Source organism: Grus americana, chromosome 1 (assembly GCF_028858705.1).
Source record: "Grus americana isolate bGruAme1 chromosome 1, bGruAme1.mat, whole genome shotgun sequence".
Lineage (NCBI taxonomy): Eukaryota > Metazoa > Chordata > Aves > Gruiformes > Gruidae > Grus > Grus americana.
Window position 1 is genome coordinate 115,907,500 of NC_072852.1, and position 19,414 is coordinate 115,926,913.

Genomic DNA, 19,414 nt, shown 5'->3' on the forward strand with positions numbered 1-19,414 from the left:
GCACACCTATGTGCTGTTTTAGTCTCAACCTAAACAATCTAATGATGGGGTTTAGTCATTTTTATAGTGGAAGTTGTGGGCAAATGTGAAAATAGTGCATTCAACGCTTCGAATTCTTTTTGATCATTGGTGAAAGACTGTTCGTTGCTTTTTACTAATATGCCTGAAAGAAGTCTTCTGCTTTTGCTGTGGCTTGTTTCACTCGTAGCTCATTCTGAAGTGATTGGCTGATTTTATTTCTTTCAGCCTCCTGAAAGCCACAGCCTAACTCTTCCTGTATGATTTTCCAGAGATTCTGTATTTGGATGTCTGCAGATTTGAAATTGGGTTTCTGGGGGGGTTGTCTGGTTGGTTGTTTTAGGATACGCGTGTTTCAGGTTGGTTGTTTCAGACATACCAGATGCTGAAAAAAAGCCCGCAAGAGTTGCAACCAAGATCTCAAGTGTTGCAGGTGACTTTATAAGCCCCTCAAATCTCTATTTCACCATTCACCTGCAGTCTCCGCAGTCTCCACAGTCTCCACTTACCTAAGGCAGCGTTCCTACTGTCATCTTTCTTCTACTGCTTCAAAAGCTGTAGCAAGTGATTTCAAAATTAAAATGTCTCTGTACCTCCCCAAAGCTCATGCATTAAATTAGAATTTAAATATGAAATGTGTTAGCCTAACAGTGTTGGCCAAACTAATGAACTTTGAACCCAGCGTTTTCTCTCTTCTACCTCACGTTATTTAGGAAATACAACAATACACAGTACCATTGATAAAAAGAGAGCCAAATATCCATGTGCAGGCAAAGACAGGCCTTGTGCCAAAGAAGAGATCATTGTAATCATTCTCGGTTCTGTATTTTCACCACTGACCTGTGGCTAGCCGTACCTGCACTTACTCCACATCACAGTGGTGTCATTACCAGCTGTGCAAAAACATCTCCTAATACTTTTAAAAGCAAGAAATAGGCACCTGTCCTTTCCCTCTTTTCTTTCTAAGTCTATTTTGACTACTAAGCCAACAATGGAACAAATCGCTGATGCTGATTAGAGAATTCTCCCCCTTCGAGGAAGAAAAATGCCTCCATAGGCAAAGCAGTAAGAAGAAAATGCGCTTTGGCAATTGAAGGAATAGACTGGCTTTGCAACCATTCAATTTCTCAGCAAGCACATTAGGCAGTTTAAAGTTACTCTTCCATCAATGCTTGCTGTTGAATGCAATATGCCTCCATAGCAAACAGAAGAAGAAGAAAAAAAACACAGTCATCAGAGACCAGGGCTGTGTAAGAAGAAAGGAACATTGCAACCTGAAATAGAAATAATGTCTGGATCAAATTTTTACTTTGTGTTTAAAGGATATTTCCCTGTGCAGTACATTACAAGAAAAGCAGTACTAAGTGCCTTTCTGTTTCCCTAAAGGATTGTCCACTTATTTTATGGCTATGATGGATAAAGCTATGAAATAACGCAGCCTGTACCTGTAAGCAGACTGGTATGTACATGCAGGCAACATTATTTCAGATTGCAGACTCAAACTTTAAGGAATAGCCTCAGGCCCTGCCTTAGGAACTCCTCTGTAGTAGCTTTGATATGACAAATGTACTCATACATGCACCGAGACAGAAAAATAAAAAGAACCGGGAGACGAGAAAAAAAAAAAAAAAAAAGAAGCCCTAATCAGTGTTCAGGATGATGGAATGGTTTAAAATGAGACATCAGCCCAAATTCCTTTGCAGCAGGAGTTGCGTTGGTGAAGAGATTACGCAGTGCAAAACAGGGTTGTCGTTCTGCGCGTGCACGAGCAGCTTGCGAAACCTTTTGTGTTCCTGAGGGAGACTACGCTTATGGCTCCGGGGGGATGCCTCCTCTTGGGTCAGGTAGCTCTCTTATGAAGATCCACTAAAAAAAAAGTGGCTTCCTTCAACAGAAGTTCCAAAGGTTGATGATGACAATGTCTTTGATGACAGCATAAGCATGGTCTCTTCTGAACAGATATTTGCTTGTCGCAGGTCTGAGGAGCCTAAGCACGAGTTGTCTGAAATGTATTTGGCTTTAGCTGTTGTATCTTCAATTTATGACTGCATAAGGAATTTGCAGGACTCGTTACCACAATAAATACAAAAGATGTCAAAATAATGTATTTCATTTGTAAAAGTCCAAAATGAGAAAAATTTGAATTACAAGGAGAGAGTGTTTTTGTCCCTTTCCAATATTTTTGCACATAAATGTAAAGGTCGACAAATGGAGCCTGCTTTGCCATGGAGACTACAACAACTCTTGATTTAGTAAACTACAGAATTCAATATATTTAAACAAACAATTTCTTAATTCATCATAGAATTTTAATGATTCAGTGTTTACTTGATTTAAAGTTGTTTTTTAAATGATCTCAATTCCTTTTTACTCAGGTAGAATAGATAATCCTCTCTGGCATGAAGTATGCAGTGCTAAATGGATCTAAAAAGATCACATGATGAAAAAGAAAAGAAAAGGAAAGGAAAGGAAAGGAAAGGAAAGGAAAGGAAAGGAAAGGAAAGGAAAGGAAAGGAAAGGAAAGGAAAGGAAAGGAAAGGAAAGGAAAGGAAAGGAAAGGAAAGGAAAGGAAAGGAAAGGAAAGGAAAGGAAAGGAAAGGAAAGGAAAGGAGGAAAGGAAAGGAGGAAAGGAAAGGAAAGGAAAGGAAAGGAAAGGAAAGGAAAGGAAAGGAAAGGAAAGGAAAGGAAAGGAAAGGAAAGGAAAGGAAAGGAAAGGAAAGGAAAGGAAAGGAAAGGAAAGGAAAGGAAAGGAAAGGAAAGGAAAGGAAAGGAAAGGAAAGGAAGGGAAGGGAAGGGAAGGGAAGGGAAGGGAAGGGAAGGGAAGGGAAGGGGAGGGGAGGGGAGAGGAGAGGAGAGGAGAGGAGAAGAGAAGAGAAGAGAAGAGAAGAGAAGAGAAGAGAAGAGAAGAGAAGAGAAGAGAAGAAAAGAAAAGAAAAGAAAAGAAAAGAAAAGAAAAAAGAAAAGAAAAGAAAAGAAAAGAAAAGAAAAGAAAAGAAAAGAAAAGAAAAAAGAAAAGAAAAAGCACTCCGGAACATTCATTTCACTGGTCTTGTACCCAGTAATGAGATTCAAGGGTGTCTCATGCAAGCTATCAATACATCAAGGGCAAGAGCAGCCTGATCCTGAAAGGTCCCAAGCACTTTCAGAAAGGAGCCATTGCTATTTCCCATGGTCATGCCCAGGAGATGTCTGGTAGACACAGGGGCTTTGACCAAAAGCCAGAGCTAGCAAGGTGTAGCTCTGGAAATAGATGTGAAACAACTTCAGATCAGTGATTTCGGTACTACTCCCTGTACACGAGCACGTCCCGTGGGAAGATCTTGCTGCAGGAGGCAACCTTGCATGTTCCTGACCAGTCCAAGGCAAAACCGCAAAGGAATCAATTTACTTGTTCAAAGTGGTTAACACAATCGATTCCTTTTTGGCAGCCCTGAATGTCATTTAGGCAGCTCAGATTTCTTTTTCAAGCATTGCTTACCTGAGTATAGCCAAACTGCTCTAGATTTTTCCATCATTTTTATTCAGGTAAAGCAAAAAAATCCCTGCCTTCTGGATTTTATGGTTGCTTTTAGAGCCTCTATTTCAGCTGTTATCAGAGAAAATAGCATAGTTCTGGCGCTCTGTTACAGATGGCGCATGTTTTATTTTCCCCTGATCCTTTCTGCCATACCAGTGTTATAGAACAGATATAATTAAGTACATAAAACCCCAAAATGTGGAAATTCATGAAGGAGGAGAGAAGTGAGCACCCATATGTTGTTGACTCTGGTCAGCTAGAAGTTTCCGAAGACAAAAGTTTTCCATTAATCCATAAAAGAAATGTGATATGGAAGGTATTGTAATCAAAATCTGTTGCCTGTTAGGACCCATATCATCAAACATGGCCTCTTAACCTCAGGGTACCCCAGTTTTGTGTTTCCAGTCTCTTGACAGTAGATGACTTTCAGAGATTAAAAAATCCACAGAATTAACTGGAGCTTTGGGAGCTCCATGCCCCAGAATATCTGGCTTTTCATATCTGAAAAGATACAGAAAAGAGGGAAATGCAAAATTTCTGTGTTTGTCCCACTAGGTGAAATATCTCCTCACTAAGATTGCCTGCGATGGGACCAGCTGTACTTTTTGCTTTCAAGATAAGATGTATAAGTAAAGTAATCTCCATTATGGTGAAAAGGGCTGCTTGCTCAGTCATAATCATATGACGTCTTCTCTAAAATAACAGATAAGCACTGATTTGTCAGACATTATATTTGTAACTGCATCTCAGACTTTTAAACAGAAAATGTCAGCTGTGGTCTGGCTTGGATAAGAAAATTATCAGAGTGCAATTCTGAGAGAGATCTAGGTCCACTGTAGTTATGCCATTAGCAGCTATCAAGTAATATCATACATCACATCTCACCAGAATCCCCAAAATGGCAACACTGCCTTTTTGCTCGAAACTCTACAGTTACCTTAACGTGTTACCAATATGCATCCAAATCGAAGACCCCGCACTTCAGTGCGCAGAAGCCCTCAATACTTCCTGTATAAATCTATTTAAAATATGACCTTAGTAAATTAGGTTAAATGCTGTAAATTTGATTTCTGAAACCAGCCCAAGATACCACATCTGAATGTCTCCTAACTTCTTTAGGATGTGAATGGATTCTTTTCAGATTTGCATCTCCATTTTATTGAGTCTGCTTTAGACTCCATTCTTATTTCTTGGGTCAAAGTTTTGTCCTAGCATATGAAATTGTAGATATTTAATTAACAACTGGAAAAATTGAGTTAAACTGGCTTAATAGCTGATAAGGATCTCCAGTCTATTGTCAGATCCTTTTGCATTCCTAATTCTTTTGCAAATGTGACATACTAATACAAAAAAAATGGAGCCTTTCTTTTTTTTCCCAAAACTCTGAATTAGCCTAAGATTATTTTACAGCTGCATCTGTGTTCTTTCTAAAATCCCCTCATTATCATTTTACTCTAATATATCTGTGCAGCATTCCTTAGCCAAACAAGGGAGCAACTAATTGCGTAAAAAAGAAGCAAAAAGTTGGACACTGCCCCACTCCATTTCAGCTAAGTTCACCCTTTGATATGCTATAGTCAGAGGTGAAAAACATGATAGAATATTACTTTTTCTCAAAGCTGCTTTAGACTGATCACTCTTTGGTCAGCCTACTTTAGTCTTTAAAATTTTGTATCTGTTTAGCTTCCTACAGGTGGCATTTAAAACAACTATCTTCATGAAACAATCTGCATGGCTGTCAAAATACTCGCAAATATATCCATTCTGCAAACCTTGCATCCCTGAGCCTCTGTTTAAGATCCCTCATCCGAGAGACCTGGGTCTTGCTGATGGAAACAGGTTATCATGGTCCTGCACAGCTGCAAGCTCAGTTGACTTCTGGGCAGAGCCACACAGGAAATGTGGAAAGGAGGATGTTCTTTTGGTCTCAGTCCTTCAGCGGTGAAAGTCGTCTTCGTTCAAACGGGACTGAAGTTTCTAGTGTCATAAACATGGACCCTAGGGCAATTATAGACACTGCAGCAGGTCTGGCCTATTCAAATAGCAGCCGGAACGGAAAAGTTACCCCATAATAATCCATACAGACAAAAGTCACCCGTGCTAACATTTGTCATCTGTGCGTTGTGAAGTAATTTTGGAGCTGCAGATCGCTATCCCTCTGGGGAGCAGGAGCAGCTGGGGTTATTAGGAGCAGCCATCGGATGTCAGTGTTGAGCTGCATGAATTCACTAAAATGGCAAACTCCATTGACAGGCAGCAAAACGCTCAGGTTTTAAAGGTATTTCAGTTTATTAGTTTCAGGTAGTTTGTCACTAAGCTTGGCCGGGGAGGCAAAGCAATTTGTCACCATGTTCATGTGCACATATGTGTGTATCTGTTTGGATTTTGATGACATAGGGAACACCAGCCCCATGGACTCATCACACGTCGTGCCTTTGGATCAAGACAATGCCCAGTTCTTCGTGGTACTATTTGTGGTTTCAGGCACGACTGGTTTCATATTGCTAATCCTGGAGATATCAAGAGTTTTCAGTCTAAAATTAGCAACATTCTCCATTAATAAGCAAGCATTTACCTTTTCATATAAACGAGATTGCAGAACTGCAGCACATCTATGCATATGCAAGAAGAAAATAGAATTAATTAATTAATTAATAATTAATATTGGTCTTTCTTTAAGTAATGGCTTGTCACTGAGAAGAAATGTCTTTTTTTCTAATGGACTATCATTCCCTCAGAAAAGATATATTTGTCAAATCTGATGCTCAACTTTCAGCAAAAATGAAAAATATGTTGTCCTTCTTTTGAAAATATTAGGTCTTCAGCAAGCCTGTGAAGTTTGTGTGAGATACATGGGTAATAAAGCACCAAATTTTGAAATACAAACACGTCTGAAGCTTCCTACTGGCCAACAAAGGCAGCCAGGGCAAAGCGTGCATAAAGGTGTCCATTTAGAAGTAGAAGGACACTTAGGGGAAACAAAGGGATAACCTTATAAACTATCAATTTTAGAGAAATAGATGATAAAGTAGTAATAGTCCCATTTGCAGCTTTTTGTACTGTTCAAAGGATGTAAAATTTCCTTTGTGGCCTAAACCATTCAATTGGTTGTGCTTTCACTACCAGCATGACAACAGAAACCTTGGTGATGACGCTACTGGTGCTGTTACAATAACACGCAGTGCCCCCAGATGGGGCTCAGGTTGCCCATCTGCTGGGTGCTGTAAAGGTACAAACCAGTAAAAATCATTCCATAAAGCTTTGTTTTCAATTGCAGGAAAATTCTTTTGATGAAAGGGATTATGAATTGCTCACTGAAAAATGTGTTCACTTTGTTCACTTCTAAGAAAATCTGGCAGCATTTGTTTTCCTGCCATCTTCACAGCCGGTACTTTTAGCATATGCTCATTTTCTCTCTCTTTCTTGTCACATCCTGAAGTTAAGTGCGGTAGCTTTGACCCGTTCCTCCTCTGAAGGAATCAGGGCAGCCCAAAGAGTCAAGGGAGCAGGGAGGGAAGGTTGGTGGGCAACTGGCAGTTGTGGAGGGGAGCAGACAGCTATGCAGAAGTGAAGATGTCTCTTTTCAGATTTTACTCCTTTTTATTAAAAAGAAATGTGAGAGGCTTGTATAAATTTACATGAATATATACAATCATACATACATACCATTTATCCACCAGGAAAAACAAATTGAGTTCTTGAAAGAAAAACAAAACCTTCCACCTCTCCATGTAAAGGTAACTATGCCAACAGCATTGCAGCTCATCCTTCAGTACCAACCCAGCTGAGAAGCACGTCACCCTCTGGTGAGAGCATTTGGAAAGGGAACACTGTCCACAAGTGCAGCAGCAGTTAATGAAATTATTCTACTACTATACAACTGCCACTATCATACAATTAACAACACTTGCTTTCCATAGGCACCAGTGAGAAGGGCCACTGGTGGCCCACAAGTTGGGGAACTGAACTGGAGCAGCAGAATGAGTCCCGGCTCTGCGCTACTGTGTTACGAGGAAGGTTTCAGTCCCAAATCCACTGTGTGTTGCAAGGGTACAGCAATACCTCCCACGGGTGTTACAACAGTTACCTGCTTGCTACTCATCGGCCCATAAGCAGTAATTGTCTGTGTTTATGGCCTTAGCCTGTCCCACTTGTGGTGAAAATGTGCCATCTTGAAGCCGTTGCACACACGCTAAGCCTAATGTTATTCACCTCATAATTTGTGCCAGGTCTGTAACTGGACCGTGCACAGGGGCAGCCGCAGCAGCAGTTTGGCTAACTGGGAATACTGTTCAGAAGCAGACTGTACTCATAACTCAACAGAAATGCGTGCACTGGGACAGGTGATTAGCTTAGTGAAGGGAGACTGGTCCAACAGACATCTTCATGCCTAGGTGCAACAGATGCAATTATGTTTCTGCTTTTTAACCATGTCTCTAGCCTAACTAGTTAAGCCGTAGGGAAAAGAAAATAAGAGAGGGAGGGAGGGAAAATAAGGAAGAAAAGAAAGATGAAAAAAGTTCAGGTTAGGAAGAAGTTTTCCATTTGCTGCCAGGTTTTGGGTGTTAGGAGGTTTTTTTTCCATTTTCCTTGGATTATATGGATGGTGCAGCATAATTAACAAAGAGATGAAAGAGAAGGAGAACACGTGGGTTGACACTGGACTGTCCCAGGGTTGGGAGGCCCTCCTGTAAGATTTCAGATGTCCCCTTTAGGACTCAGCTGCAAACCGTTAGATGCCGTTGCTGGTACGACAGAAGTAAGACGTCCCTTGCCAATGCAGTGAGGGCCGCTGCATTGCCTAGCAGAGGAAGTTGAAGGGGGTTAGCTGTGAGGACACATGCGGTTCAGCCAGAGTCCTCCTCAGTTGCTGAGAACTGTTATGGCACCACTGGCAAGAGAAGCCACATCAGCATGGTTTTGCATGCTAAAACAACTGAGCAAAACTGTCTCGTGTTTTGTGTTGTTTGGCAAACCACGTACTCTCAGAAATTCAACGAGGCCTCTGGAACGGTTGTGATAGAAGACCTATATACCTCTTCCTAACCTAACTAAAATTGCAGTTATTTATCAAAAAAAGGAAAATCTAAACCAAGAAAGACTGAGATCTACTCCAGGATTGCCTCAGCTGAGCGATTAGGTGTCTCTCTTAGAAATGGGAAACGCAACTTTTCCCTTTCTGAAGGAGGCGGACAGGCTATTTGACTTGAGGCTCTGGGAAATAGGATTTTAGTGATTGTATGTGTCCCTCCTATCAGATACTGCGAGCAGAGCTCAGCCAAAGCCAGGGATTGCACCATTAGACCAATGCAGAGATTACAGATCGTATGTACCAGCTTTTGCCATAAGGTTTTCTAGGACAGCTTCCTAAATGAGTGCCTAATTGGGATTGTGTAGTTATCAGTTGTTCTTACAGGACTGTCTCTTTGATTCTTAAAATGGGCAGAGACCTTAATTTCTAAGCTGTCCTGTTTGCCTCATTGCTTCAGGTAACTGATGCTGTTTCCTTTTTTCATGAAACATAATACTTGTGTTCATTTGTATGTAGTATCAGGCACGGTTTCCTCCAGCTCTCCAAGGAGGCTTGCAGACTAGAGCTTTATGACTCAACACCCATTTTAAATACCAGCATGCTAACAATTTCAAATATTTATCCTATCCTTGTTACACCAGTACTTGAGCACCTCATATTCTTCAGTGCCTTTGCCCTCACAGTACTAACATCCCACTTCTAAAACCAAACCCAAGGCCATCTTCTTGCCCTTGAAGTCAGAGGCTTGAACCCTTTTGTGGATGTAGGCATTAGCAGCCTGCTTAACCTTGCGCAGGAGTTCAGCAGCAGAACGCGCTCGGAATCGTTTCCCCCACATCCAAAGCAGCTGTCCTAAAGGGTGGCTGCTGTCCCCCACGCAGCACAGGCCTTGGCTTCAGGGCCTGAATGGCTGCCGGTTCCAGCCACTGTGGCAGGATTCAAGGCTGCTCTTCACCTTTGAAAACCACACATACAGAGTTTCTGCGCTCTGCCTGTACTGGAAAATGGGGATATCTGCGTGCTGGTATGCTAACAGTCTCCACACAAACCGCACTTTAGTATTTCTGAGTGCATGCAGAGACTTGCAAACAGATTAATAAAATTTATGATAACCATGTGACGTCTCAGCTTTTGACTTCTTGAGAAGGGTTGAAATTTGCTGTAGTGAACCTGCTGCAGAGCTGCAGCAGCTGGTTAGACAGTAAGGGCTTTACCGCTTGAGGAAAGTGAAAATCAAAATGTTAAATAATTATAACCTCTTGCAGTCATACGCTATGCAGAAAGAGTTCTGACAGTAACATATCGTCCTTTTCTTCCCTGATTTGCATCCTGAACAGGCCAGGTTATTCCCTGGGATACAGCAACGTGTTTTGCTTTGTTTTCTACCTCAGTGTATTGCAGCATTTCCTACGTTGTCATCACCAATGACAGGGTGCATGTTCTTCTGAGCTCTTATGCACAGCTCAAGTCTTAAACCTTATCAAGCTATAGGAGGCCAGAGATAATGCTGCGGCCACAGGGGAGGAAGGAAGATTAAGAGAAACTGCCGCTTCGTAGTGATAGTACATGGTCCAGGTTCCCACAGCCTGCTTCTACCTGAGTATTCAGCAGCTAGTCAGACAGGAGGAAAAGGTAAATAACACTCTCCTCATGACTGGCTGAGGAATATATAGCCATTAAATTTATTCTGAAGACACACTGAGCTTGAGCAGGGCCTTTTCAGACCTCTAACATATTATGCAATTGTGTGTATAATAATTTTAACAACATCAGCTCCATGACTGTTACTCAATTCAACACACATTCACTGCAAAGGTTTTTCAGATGGTAGTGGGGGATTATACTGGACAAATCAGCTTTAAAAATGCAGGCACTTTGGCCCAAAATTTAAAGGAGAATATATATTATCTCTCAGAAGGATGTTTGTTAGCTATAAAACAGAATTATGGAAAACAAGTGTAGGTTAGCCCCTGAATGTGACCTAGAATCATTGCCCCTGCCTCTATTCTCAAACAGGTCTGACACATCTTGATTAGTTCTAGGAAGGAAAAGTGGTGTGCACACACTAACGCATTACCATATCACCTATAAATGCATAATGCAGAGAAGATATAACACTGGAAGAGACAGTTAGAAAACGCAGGCTGTTTAAATTCTTTCTCCTTGGGGAGAATGACTGAAGAGAAGGGAACTTGTACATATTCACGAGTTTCACACAGTTGAGTTTCTGAACATCCTGGAAACCTCATGGGAACATGATAACTTCCACTGCACTTGATGGCTTTTTATTTGAAGTGCAAAAAATCCACCTGTACCATATCAAAATCATTTTCATTTTAAGCAAATATAAATTTATTACTTTTCAGAATTATATATCAGTTTTGGCTCAGCTACTTTACTGTTTATTAAAAGAATCTTACAATCACTACAGTGAGTGATGTCCCAGACATTCTCTTCCAATTATGTTGAACTATAAGAGTCAATTGCTATAAGACATTTAATTCTTCAATGACTATTTTCATGGATGTGATTTAAATTATACCAAAGGTTTTTAATTAAAGTCACCCTTGTCATGCAAATATTTAATTTGTATTGATATTTTAGCTATAAACCACTGTCTTGATGCTTGGAAAAGTCTCTTTAAAATTCATAAGACTATTTTAATACAACGCCGACACAGTGTTACTTGTGACATGAGATATCTGCCAGTCATTCATTATCTGTCTGGCTGGTGAGGCTGTAGAGGTGAAATTCTAGCTCAGACTGTTTCAGAACAGCAGAGATTTCTGCCAGGCTTGTATAGCTTTGGTTAAGTATGAATAAAAATAAGTTTGATAAAAGTGGGGTTGCAAAGTCTTGCAACTTTTCACAAGTCTCATGGTCCTAAGTGTGCTTCTCCAAGACTCCGCTTTTGAAGTCACCTCTCTGCAGGCACAGCTGAAGTTTTTTTCTGAAGAAGAAATCTGGTTCTAGCCTTCAGCTTTGCAAATAAATGCTTTAATACGAGATCCTTCAAGGATCAGAATCCAAAAAGTGAATAGAAATAACTTGATACAGGCATTTTTCTTTTATTTTTGTTATTCCTTCCCTTGACAGAAGTGGCACAGCAATGAAATGGAGACGTTGTAGAATATCTGTCTTTCATGATATGGTTAGAGAAAGTCACCTGACCCGATGTAGTGTTGAGCAGGAAGCCGGATTGGATGGGCCCTGGAGGTCCCTTCCAGCCCATGCTTCCTAAAATTCTATGATTTGAAAGTCATCTTCACAATATGTTATAACCTTGAGGATCCTCACAAACTAAAAATCAGTATTTCTTCTTCTCTAGATGCTGGAGCATTAGGTCTGCTTCCATAGCTCCTGTTGTATAATCCTCCTTCTCTGAGTGAGACTGTACTGTGCCTTGAAGAAAGGACAAAATACCTTAAAAGTACCTCAGACGCCCTTGTTTTGGCTTCTGTTTCTTAGCACATTTAAGGATTCTCAATGTAACTGAGCAATTATGGGAGAATATGGCATAGCAGTTTTCTAGGAGTTGCAAATATTTGTATCATTACTATAAAGCTAGCTACAAGCATCAGCAACTTTTGCTATCTCCCTATTTGTTTCTTTCTCATCTCATTTTGGAAGGGCTCCACTGATGACCTTCCGCTAGAGTGAAACCAGCCACTTATTCCTACCTATTGTTTCCTACATTTTTCAGTGGATCTCCAGGCATGCAAACTTCCCCTCCCATCCGATGGCTGCTTGGCCTCCTGAAGAGCCTCTGGCAAGGAAACCCGTTCCCTTTGTAAATCCATGCCAGGCTCATCAGCAGGCTGTTCCTGGTGTATGTGCTCACTGGCTCCTTCCGAGTCCTTCATCCAAAAGATTTGTAAGGCCTGACTTCCCTTTGCCAAAGCTCTGCTGAGCTTTCCCAATACCCAATGTTTATTTATTCACCCACTGATTCTTTTCAGTCTAGCTTGACCAGGCTGCCCGATGGAGGTGTCAGGCTTTCTGATCACACTCCTCTCTCACACGGGGTCTCGCTAGCCACCCTGCAGTTCTGTGATACGGAGACAGTCTCATGCAAGCCGTTTCACATCACGGTTTCATCATTAGGTTCCTTAGAAACTCCACCTGGTCCACGAGATTTGTGTCTGCTCTTTTCATCCATTTGATTTCTGATCTTGTCAATTTGAGACAGAGCCTCTGGTGCATCCCCCATAAAGACACTCAGCATGGGAAATGCCTTGAGCTTCTCCATGATAAGCAGATGCAGAAGGATAATTTTATTTCCCTGCTCTGTCCTTATCTTACTTGAGCATTCATTCCTTTTATGTCTTTGCTGTCTATCAGGTCTTCACATTTTCTGGCAGATGTCCTGCAACTGCTGTGTCTGAAAAAAATGTTATGCTTTTCACAAGTTACTCTTCAAGATCTTCTTTAGTCTTCCTTATGGCATTTTTACAAGTGGCCTGGCAAAGTTCAGGATCCTTTCTATTTTTCTGATCAGGTCACAAGTTCACAATTCAGCGTGCCACTGGCTGTCCTGTTCATGTTAATTTTGCAGGATGCCTAATATGTCCAGCTCACGACTTTCCAGGGCTTCAGAGGGCATTCTTTGCTGTCCTAGGGCACTCTGAAACCATAGCACTTCTCGTTTTATGAGCACCAGTGGATCAGTGAAGAAAATAAGCAGTTCCGTGAGTAGCCAACTTAATGAAGCCTGCTTCCAGATGAACTGCTGTGAGGTGGTTGTATCTCCTAGGACTTAAAGTACCAGCTCTCATCAAAAAGCTTCCTGCAATTGGAGTATTCATAAAGCCACTTCTTTTAACATAGATTCACCATTGTGTAATAATATAATTGATCTCATTCTGCTGCCTTTCTGCCCCCCCCCCTAAAAAAAAAAGGATTAATAAGACCTTCTCTCTCTCTCTACCCAGCCACTGACGTTTACAAAACTTGGAAAAAATCCTTTGTCAAATTTGGTTGAAACTGGCTAATAGATTCAATATTTTTAGGGGACACTAACAGATATGTTTATATGGCTAGCACAACCACATAGTTCTAATTTCTATAAGAATGGAGGCAGAAAGCAAAATCTTTCAAAGAGGGAACGCAGAAAAAGTGATGAGTCCTGCAGCAACTATGGCAGCTGGTCACTGTATCCCCACACCAGTTTTCAACAGGCAGAAATCTTTTCCCACGCCACCTTTTTGTTGTGCATCCAGAAAGCCCAGACAGTGTCCTGATCTCAGAGAGCAGCTCACGGGCAGGACCCAGCTCACCTCCAGCCCACCACGAAGCCGTGCCGGGTTGTGTCCTTTGGCCACACCACCTGACCTGCCTGAGATGGTTTCAGCCTGATCACTGACCAGCTTGCTGTTCCTCTGCCCTTGCAGACGAGCGTGTGTTGCAGCAGCCCATGGAATCCAAAGACTTCCTCTCATGGTACAGGGTCCTCAGGAGTAGAGGGAAAACAAAAAATTGTACCTTGGAGACAGTTAGTGGAGGTAAGGTGCTGCCTTTGCCCCTGCACAGTCTCTCTGTCCCTTTTCTCTAATTCGATTGTGTAACCCAATCAGTAAGTCTGAGCATGCCTGCAGTTGCTGTGCCTTGCAAAGCGGTGATGGAGAACTACTTAGATAGAAAGCCTATGCAGATTAAAGTGTGCACATTAAAACTAGTATAAAGATAATTGCATCTCAATAGCCTTTTCTCTCTCATTCACCATCCTTTAACCTCTCCCTCAGGTCACAGGGTACAGATACCGATTAGGCATCTGCTGCTGTGCCTTGAACCACAACAGCTTTGACTTTGCTACTCTACGCAAGTGTCTCTGTTACCTCATGTGCCCCCTTCCTGCTACCTCCTGTGCCCCCTTCCTGTTGTATTCAGTGTCCCTCATCTGAAACTCCAGCTGTAAACATTTCGGGCTAAAACTGTCTCTTAGTTACACTTTCACCATATGCAGAAAAATGGGCAGTGGCATTTAGACTGCTGTAAAACAAACAAAAGATAAACCCAAAGGCTCATCAGTTCTTCTGCACTATTGGGAAAGTTCCTTCCCGAATGCTCTGTGACTCATTCCATTTAATGCTGGTTTCGTACGTTGTGTTTGATAAGTTCTGTGTAAGTAAAAATGAAATCTGTGGCAAAACAGGAATATAAATCATTCATAAGATGGTTACAACTGTGTGTCATTTCAACTTCTTCTTCTTGCTGAGACTTAATTTTTCTAACTATGTATGCAAAAGACATCCCCTGAAGTACTTAATAGCACCACACTGCTTTTTCCTATGGTGTAGCTGGTCTCACAGAGGCTGATTTTACATCAAATTTACTGTGTCTGTACTGAAGACAATCATATAGTAAACCAATAGATGAAGTAGATGGAATTAAAAACAAGCTGACAATCTGTATATAGCTTCTTTAAAAAGTTAAATGGAGCAACAAAGACAGTAAATGCCTAAGAGAGAAACCTATGCTGCTTTTCATTTCCCTACAAAGAATGCTGATAACGGCTTTTTTTGGAGTGGGGTGGGGGTTATAAACAAAAATATTATTACAGCTTTTGGCTGTGAAACAACAGAGAAAGCCAAGACAGATTTCAGAACATGTTTCTGTTCAGTTCAATGATTATTTTTTTTCCCAGTCAGATTTAATATGCTCTGCCTGTTTAAACTGCATTTAAACACATAGAATATGCAAACATATTTCCTAAAAACTGGCACTTTGTCTCTGGTCAAAGAGAGAGTATGCCCACAAAAATGTGGGATGTACTTGGGGCCACAGTAGAGGAGGAATGCTTGTTCCAAGCTCTACTCCAGAAATTTTGCTTTAGCTTAAGGAAACTGCTCCTCCCTTTGATTTGTGGCATGATTCTGACTTTGCTTTCTACTGTTACCTTTTTCAGCTGTCCAGGTGGCCTTTGAAACAAGTACATATAATGTACTTGGAAAAAAATTCTGTTCTTTCAAGAGGTACTTTAGGAAACAGAAGACCCACAATGTTGGGGTTTTTTACATCTACTAGCAAGACACAGATTTCCAAGATAAAAACAGTGGCATCCTTTGGTCTAATCAAGGTTTAATTGAGTCCGCGCTGTCAGTCAGGCAAAGGGCTGAAGGAAACAAAGCGGGGTTTTAGAAAGCAGCATTAAAGAAGCACCATTTAGTAATTTCCAGAGGTTGCCAGCTGGTTGACAGAAGTGCTGCTGAGCTCTTTTTAAAACAAGCTTTTCTAATTACCAACGTTTCTGGTTTCTCTAATTATCTGCTCATTGTTCTATAAAACAGTAAGCACTTTTTTGCATTCCAACTAAGAAATCATAATATGCTAGTAATATAGCAATATAACAACTTATAAGCTGGCCCCAGCACCATTAGCATCAGCTGATGTCTCCCTCTACGCCAGCCTAGACCCCATCTGCCTCTCCAGATACAGAACATGATCCTTCACTTATTTTGTTTTAAATGCAGCTCACAGCATCTTCTGATAAACCAGTCAGCTGGGTTTGTTCCTCCTCTTCTTTCACACCTCTGTTCTCCTAGTAACAGTGGAGATAAAATGACATTTTATGATATTTTATTTCAAATAAATTAGTGCTTTTGTTTTTCAACAAAAAGCAAGAGAAGCTTTTATTTTTATTTTTTTGTTTAGAAAAAGGCAACAGGAGCATTTAATTTACTCTTGCCTTGTCATGTGCCTCTGGAAAATCATAGGAGTGTTGTCTGAAAGAATTAAAAGAATTAAACGCTCATACTTGAAGGCCACCTATGCTAGAATAGGATTTGTTCCTGTGTTTCACCAGCTCAGCACACAAATCCCATCCACAGCTTTTTGGCTGGAATTAACAGTTTAGCAGCTAATTCACATAGCACTGGTTACTATTTCACTCTGCACAGAATCCCACATCTTCCACCAGCCTCTGAACTGCAGCTCTTACAGGGATCAGTGAAAATATATTGATTTTGATGACCATTAGGACTGTTTGCCTCAATTCTAGTATAATATGTCCCTGCACTGTAAATTAACATGACCTTTTGAAAACGAATCTCAAACTTTTGGTTTTAGAAGTTACAGTGTTTGTCTTAACATATATTCATCCAGTTATCGCTGCTAAAGTATTCTGGTTATTGCACACTCAATGAAGTCAATAATTGCTTGCTATACATCCAAACCTTTCGAAAATGTTGCACTTCTTAGAGTACCTTTAGCATGTCTGTTATTGCTTGCAAGACTGACTTTGTTAAGCTCTTGATAACCATTTATGCTTTTGGAATAGTAATAGAATTCTTCTTCTGATGGAGATATGGCAGTAAGTCACACTCATTCTGAAATGTAAATCCGTCGATGTGATTACAGGCTTCTCATTCCCAAAGTCTTGCTTTGTTTCTGGTGTTATTTGAGATGCCTGTAGTTTGGGGAAGATTTTTATCAAATGTACTTCACGCAAATTGAATATAACCAGTAATTTGCTACCGTAATTTTTTACATCTGGAATGACAGCATTTCCTTCATCATTTGCCTCACTTTGCCACCCAATACTGTTGTATTCTAGCACTTTCTATGTCAAATCAACAGTAATAACGAAATTATTAATAAATGTATGAGCCTGAGTATCTAACTCTTCTCACCTTTTGGGTAGAAGCTCACTTTTGGCTAAATTGAGGAAGTTAATTTTTCATATTTTCATTCTCATCAAACAAAGAGTCAATTGGTGTTCTTTGTTTCTGAAGAGTGTTTGAATTAGACGACTTTTTTTAATGTAATTACTGTTTTTATGAACTCTGAATAGGGGTAGGTATGTTCTGACTCTAGTTGTGACCAGGTCCCAGGGTGAGCCCGTTCTTATAGAGGCAAGTTCTTGCCTTGGCATGAAGTGGATGGGGCAGTGTTGGACATTTCCTCCAGAGGTACATAACAGTGCTAATCCTCCTTCCTGCCAAGTCTACTGCACTTTGAATTTCAATTTCTGGCAGATGCATGCCATCCACACTAGGAGATTAAGACTGCAAACTGACATCACACTCCAATGAAAAGTCAGGCAAGGGGTACAACTGTGACTCAACATGCCTGCAGCAGCCCAAACCATTGAGGGAGGACACAGCTGCCCTCTGGACCAACCTAGAGCATGTGCATTGTCTTCTCGTTCAACTTTGAAGTGCAGTGAATTACAGTAATCTCTCCCAGAGGTGACAAATTGCAGGATTACTAAGGGGTTCTTATCTTGGCAGAGGCAACACAATTTCTCTTGCAAGGTAGAAGTGAAAAAAGTATTTTTTAGAGTTTCTGTGTTAAACTGGTTGTCCACCTTTTCTTGTAGTCCTAGAAAGAAACACAAGTACTGGGTAAACCAGCATTTGATAGACTCACTTTTTTTTCCCTTCTGGAAAGATATCCCACTAACATACCTTCACACCACACAATAGCTCAGGTTTATGTGCAACTGTTGTAAATCAGTGCGGCCCCACTAATGGTCTGGAGGTGGGTAGCACTGGGTCACTAGCAAAAAGTGATCCTACTAAGTGTTGGATCTTAAGATCCACTTAAGAAACACACATAAAATCCCAATTCACTCTAAAGCATCACTGACCAGAGCACTATGGAGAGTACTATGGAGAAAAGCACAATCATGAATTGGAAGGCAATATCCTTCAAGAGCTTGACTGATTTCTCTGAGTTTTGCAGAGATTGTGCCCACTCTGGCTTGAATTTTCTGTTCAAGATAATTCTAGAAAGAAAAAAACCCACTTCTCCCATTGCACTCCTGTTTCCTCTAATTGAGCTTTTATTTCAGGATCTTTTGTTATAACCTCAATTTCAGTACAATGCAGATCATAGAAAATGAACCTAGTATTTCTGCAAGGAGACTGTGGAAATTGCATCTTGGTCAGAGAAATGGAGGCCTGGTAACAGGATGCATGGATCATCAGTGCATCAGACATACGATTTCTGAATTAGCATGATATTTTCTTAACAAATATTTCCTAAGGATGGTGTCTTGGCATGTCCAAATCAGAGTTTGCCAATAGCCATAAGCAACATTCTTTGGTTTCTCCTGTGGCAATCAGGCAAATGTAACTTAAACAATGGTCAACCACAGAAAAGATATCATTGGATCATTGTCTGCAACAATTGTTAATTCTTAGGATTTAGAAACCAGGGTATCTTTAATCGTTGCTTTGATGACCCAAGCATAGTGCAAGGGTACATAGTACAATTCAGTAAGAATTGTCATTACCAATATATTGCAAATAAAAGTATCTTTGCTCTTTGGCAGAGGTCTGTTATTTCATCTGCTGCAATTATACATGCTTTCCAGGAATTTTCTGAGAATCAAACTGTTATTTTAACAGACATGACCTCCAAATTTATTTTTTCTCTTATTCATTCATTTTATTCATAATATGACTATAAAAAGCTGGTTTACAATAATTATATAGATAGTATCAAAACAACACTCAACAACAACTGCTTTACTTCATTACCCCAGCCCTACTCCATAGCTCCAAACAGATGAAGTTGTTGGCACCCTTTATATAATACAATTTTAACTGTATGTTAAAAGGCTTAATCTAAAGCCTTGGATGTTGACAGAAAGGTTACAGGGGGGTTTATTCTGACCTTAACCAAAAAGGTAAGTGCTAGCAATTGTGCATCGGTGGAGAAAAGTGAGTACTTTGTGGGTTAGGATTTGGAGGCAGTACTTCTAAAAGACACCATTTCACCTCCCCACCTAATCCCCAGGAGAAATGTAAAAAATGAGTAACAGTTTCACTGCTGATCTGAATATGATCTGGTTTAAATGGATATAATGCAAATAAATGTCATTCCTGTGGCAGAAATTTGCTTTT